We start from the raw sequence: 6,000 nt of genomic DNA on the forward strand, positions 1-6,000 counted from the left end.
ATCAATTCTCTCGGGAATGACAAGTAAAGCGATAATCTCCTGATGGGATGGAGACATAGAAAGAGTAAATGGGATGGTCTGGTGTATTATCTGTGAGGGCAGTGTCGACCCACTCACCACTCGTACGGTAACTGGTTTGGCGAGCATCACCAAGGGTATTGCGTGCCGTTGGGCGAAGGCAGAAGACATTAAGTTGCCCTCCACCCCAGAATCCACCCAAAGCTCTACCGTATGAGTGGATGGGCCTATGGTAATTGTCCCCTTGAAGGACAATTTGGAGGAAAACATTGCCGTGTCTAGTGTACCTCCTCCTACAACCACTAGACGCTGATGTTTTCCTGACCGCTGTGGATATTTTCTGGCACAATGTCCCGACTGCTGGCAGACAGGACAGACCTTGAGTGCACGAGCGGTCCGGGACTTAGACCCCGCTCGTGTCACCTCCATGGTCTCATGTGGCTAAGATGCCTGGACCGGAGATTCCAGAGGTTTGATGAAGGTGGGAGCCAGCTGAAACCTCTGCCTACACTGGGCTCACTCCAACCTTTGCTCATTAAAACGAAGGTCGATGAGGGTAGATATTGCTAGTAGCTCCTCCAGTGTGGCAAGAATCTCCCTAGTGGCCAAGGCGTCCTTCACATGGTCAGCTAGTCCCCTCCAGAATACAGGGATGAGCACTTTATCCACTCCATTCCACTCCAGCTCAGATGCCAAAGTCCAGAAGTGGATAGCAAAATGGCTGACCATGGATGAACACTGTGTCAATGCCAGCAGTTGGAGCACTGTATCATGGGTGACATGAGGTCCCAAAAAGACCTGATTCAGAGTGCTCAAGAACCACAGAGCACTCTGCACCACATGATCTTCGCGCTCCCACAGCAGCATAGCCCACTCCAATGCCCTGTCTGACAGAAGGGATATAATAAATCCCACCTTAGCCCGCTCGGTGGAAAAACATGCAGCCAGGAGCTCAAGATGTATAGCACACTGGCTCACAAATCCCCGACACAGCTTACTGTCACCAGCAAACTTGTCTGGCAACGGGAGACGGGATAATGTCGGAGCAGGGGGTGGCAGTGGACAAACTAGCTGCCGCCACGCTAGCAGCCTGAACAGCAACTGCGGTAACATCCACGGCCGAGGTTAGGCGCTCGAGAGCCGCCAACCTGCCCTCCTGCTGCTGGATGTACCGCTGTAGTCGCTGTTCGTCCGCCATTACTATCCAGACCCTGGCGTTAGTATAATGTTAGGACTGGCAGAACGCACCGAATAAATATAAAGATAATAAAAGGTGCATTCGCAGCCTGGGGTCCACCGTGCAGAGATGGAACCTGCTGAAAGGTAATGGCGGCACTATATGGCGGTACTACGCCGGACTAAACTTGGGTTCCGTCACCCGGTATGAACTGATGCGAACTCTGTTGCTTCACAGAGTCACAGGGAAACTAAGGAAACACTGTCCCCTTTTAGCAGTTACAGGGTGCAGCAGATGGACGCTAGTGGGATCCCTAAAATTCATCCCCACTATGCTGGTGATTAATCCCGCTCTGACCCTCGGTGGCTTTTGAGCCCGCGCCTGAGGACGCCCTGAGTCAGATGCTGAGATCAAGCTGGAGTTCCCACCCTACACTGACCGGTTGTCAGGACTAATTAAAGATTACTGCACTGAGTGTGTTCAGCGCCGATCTGGCGGACTCCACTAACCACCCTTACAAGGGTTAGGAAAACACTCTAGCTGCGCACGGCGCCGCACTGGCGGTCGCTGCTGGTTAGGCGCAGTAAGGATCGTGCTCTTGTGTTAAGGATAGCATTGTCGGGCGCTAGGTAGCTCCAAGATTCGTGAACATTCAACAACTCTAGGAATGGGAATGAAAAAGGAGCAATCACCAGAACAGGCATAGAACCACACACACACAATTACAGGTTTATACTAGCGCATGGTCGAGCGGCCATGCAAGCCTTTTATAGATGTACCCTTCCGGGACCTTCCTAGTGGTCCAATCCGAGCCACTACAGGACCTGAGCATGTGACCTCCGACCTCCAACGAGAGGTCATCCCACGGGCATCCTCAGTAGATGAAAAGCAGGACTTAGTCCCTGGAACGTCTGCTCGCTGCTGATCAATGCTGTTTACAAAGGCTGAACCTGGGGCAGCAGCCATAACCAGCTGCACAGTATCAGCTTGAGCCAGACACTGGGACCGACATCTCTGCTGAGCAGTCTCCACTGTGGCTGGGGAAGAATGGGAGACCACAGAGGACATGGTTCGAGATTCCCCCTGTGCAGCAGCGGGAACTTGACACCTAACAAGCGGTAGATATACATAAGGATTGGGAAAGTGCAGTGGAGGGCACAGTAGAATCAGGAATTAGTTGCAATATAGGAACAGTTATTGTGTTTGGGAACAGCACCAATATTGGAGGGGCAGGATTAGTTAAAAAGGGGAATCCTTCCTGCTTTAGAGCAGATGAGAAGATTAGATAGAAAATTGTGATAAGTGAAGTCCAAGGCCAGAGGACTGAGAAGCACAAGAGAATACATGTATTTGGGCAGTATGCGGATGGTCGCCACTAGCTTGAACGGATCTTCTTAGGACATCTAGGCCTGAATTAGGCATAGGGAAGTGTGCCTTAATCAGTTTCCAGAAGGGAAAGCTGGATGGGGAATTATTTCAGAAAGGCGTGTCGGAACCCATGAGAGCTACAGAGCCAGACAGAGTATTCCAGGAGCCAGAGTTGCCAGATAAATAAGGGATGACTTAGGTAGAAAAAACTGTGAATTTTGCATTGCACTGTGCTGTGACTAAGGGTACCGTTACACTAAACGATTTACCAACGATCACGACCAGCGATATGACCTGGCCGTGATCGTTGGTAAGTCGTTCGATGCCGAAGTCCCCGGGTAACCAGGGTAAACATCGGGTTTCTAAGCGCAGGGCCGAGCTTAGTAACCCGATGTTTACCCTGGTTACCATTGTAAATGTAAAAAAAACCAAAACACTACATACTCACATTCCGGTCTCTGTCACGTCCCTCGCCGTCAGCTTCCCGCACTGACTGTGTCAGTGCCGGCCGTAAAGCACAGCACAGCGGTGACGTCACCGCTGTGCTCTACTTTTACTTTATGGCCGGCGCTCACAGTCAGTGCGGGAAGCTGACGGCGAGGGACGTGACAGACATCAGAAGGTGAGTATGTAGTGGTTTTTTTTTACATTTACAATGATAACCAGGGTAAACATCGGGTTACTAAGTGCGGCCCTGCGCTTAGTAACCCGATATTTACCCTGGTTACAAGCGAACACATCGCTGGATCGGTGTCACACACACCGATCCAGCAATGACAGCGGGTGATCCAGCGACGAAATAAAGTTTCAAACGATCTGCTACGACGTACGATTCTCAGCGGGCTCCCTGATCGCAGTAGCGTGTCAGACACAGCGAGATCGTATGTATATCGCTGGAACGTCACGGATCGTGCCATCATAGCGACCAAAGTGCCACTGTGAGACGGTATCCTTAGATAGAGTAAAGTCAGTAAAGTTTAACTGTTTTAAAAGGATCAAGTGTCTCCTGTTCAATGTGCAGCTGTTCCTGGATACGGGATCCTGCCAAACCATGAGTGTTATAACATACATCCAGAACACAAGGGAAACGGGACACTGTTTAATTGTGGGGTGCCAGGGTGCGGGAACACAGAAGCACTTTGCACATGACTACCACCCTGTGCATCTTACAAGTCAAATTTTCTCCAGTCCGGATGGTTCAAAAGCTTTAAAAAAAAAAAAAAAAAATTGTAATTCAGACTCCATAATCTACATTATTTAATGCAGTGCTTGTAACATTAGATGTGTTGATTCCACTGCCAGAAAACATCTACAGTATATGATGTTAGTAAACATACCAACCGCAATGTGTCAAATGCAGCAACAGAGAAAGAACTTTATGCAATTGAGAAGCTTTTTGGATCTTTTTTCTTCCCTGGGTTCCTTCAGGTTTAAAACAGCAAATCCTGCTTCATTACTGAATATTTAGTTTTTTGTTTGCATTTGTAGAAGTAATACATTGTTGTTTTTTCATTTTTCATGTGCTGATTTTAAATGATGTAAATTTCCATACAAAAGATCCGATGCCAATGCCATGGGTTCTCAGGTGTTTTCTAACTAATCAACCAATTACCCTGATCATGTTGTAACCTTAAATTCCGCTGAAATAATCAGCCATCATCTGCCCGTAAAAGTGCGGGCTCAATGTGCGAGTGTATGTCATATCTCAGTAAGGAATTAACAGAGACTGGAGACATGGAGGAAACATAGAACTAAACTTGGGAAGGGTGACTAATGTTTGCTTTTATTATCTGAATACATCATATGCCATATCAGATCAGAAACCTGCAGAAAACTGGCTAAATAGTCAGGTAATCACTCGAATAGCAGACACATGGAGGAAGCCCCGACACACTCTGACCCTAATTGGACTGCTGAACTGTCACTCAACAAATTGACAGCTCAGCATGCCCCAACCTCCTATTGGACAGCCGAGTTGTCCATCAATATACCGACAGCTCAGCACGCCCCTGTCCTAGATTGGATGGCTGAACTGTCACTCACTGCTCCCAGACTCACTGATAGGCGGAATTGTGACAAATCATTTATAAAACGTGGTCCGTTTTTCTTGTACATAAAAGAACTGACATCTGATCACACAGTATTAAATATATAAAATTAATATTGAGCTGAATTAAGTTCAGCCTCCACAACACTCCCTGCAGAATACTGACTTTTGTGTCTTCCGGGCATTCACTGCAACACTACATTCTAGTGCTTAACAAAAAGATCCATGGACCAAAGATCCGAAAAACATATCTACTTTAATCTGCTTTTCATCTGATTTTCTTAAGTTTTCTACCATTGTTGGGACAGTGTTTTTCTTGTATGGAAAAAAAAGATTTCCAAGCTTCTACTCAATGAGAAACAGACAGCAAGATAATGTGGATGGCATCCATGTGCTGTCTAGTTTTTTTCATAGATCTACTGAATTAAATAGGTCGTAATTATCTATAAATTGAGTAACAATTTCAAAAGTTGTCAATTTAATTTTTAGATGAATGGTCCGCATAAAAACACGTGTAAGCATGACCATCTACTATGTTAGTCGCATGATCTATTCGAAAAAAAAAGAACCGATGGAATATGAACAAGAATATTAAAAGGGGCCTCACCCTGAAGATAATGATCCTCTGTGTCAGTTCTTCATAAGTTGTATTTATGCACAGGCAGATTTGGAAAAAGTGAAGTTAGAAGCTTTCACTCATAGAAACTTCAATAGTTTATCTTTATCAATTAATAAATTGCAAAGTGAAGGATCAAAGAAGGAGTCTAAATCAAATTAGTTTTTCATGTATTCATCATTTGCCTTCAAATGACTTCTAGGTACACTTCCACACAGTTTTTGAATAAACTCAGCAAGGAGGTTTTTCCAGACATCTTGGAGAATTAACCACAGATCTGCAGTGGAAATCGCTTATGAAAATCCTTCTATCTCTTCAGTTAAAGAAGCACTCCTTCTACTCTTCCTCCTCCTCCTCTCTTCCTCCTCCTCCTCTTCCTCCTCCTCTCTTCCTCCCCCTCCTCCCCCCAACAAAGTTTTTATCCTCTTAGTATATCGCAGTCATCATATTATACAGAACTGTGTACGCATAATTGCTCATTTCACTTTGCCTTTCTATCCAGCTAATGTTTTTCTTTTCTCTCCTCTATGTAGAAATAGGAGTCTCTTCTGCCTGCATTTATCATTCCCGTCTTCAACTGCTGACCTATCTGCTCCCTCCTTCCCTTGCCAGAGACTTTTGTTGTGACTTATAAATTGTGCAGATAAAAGAGAATTCCTGTTTCTACATAGATCTTAGAAGGATTCAGCTTGTCAGTTTTAATATTAAGAGGATAACATTTCAGATGGGAGTACTATAACGAGTCGACCCCTCAGTGTGTCTGGGATGCAGTTG

Source organism: Ranitomeya variabilis, chromosome 2 (genome assembly GCF_051348905.1).
Source record: "Ranitomeya variabilis isolate aRanVar5 chromosome 2, aRanVar5.hap1, whole genome shotgun sequence".
Taxonomy (NCBI): Eukaryota; Metazoa; Chordata; class Amphibia; order Anura; family Dendrobatidae; genus Ranitomeya; species Ranitomeya variabilis.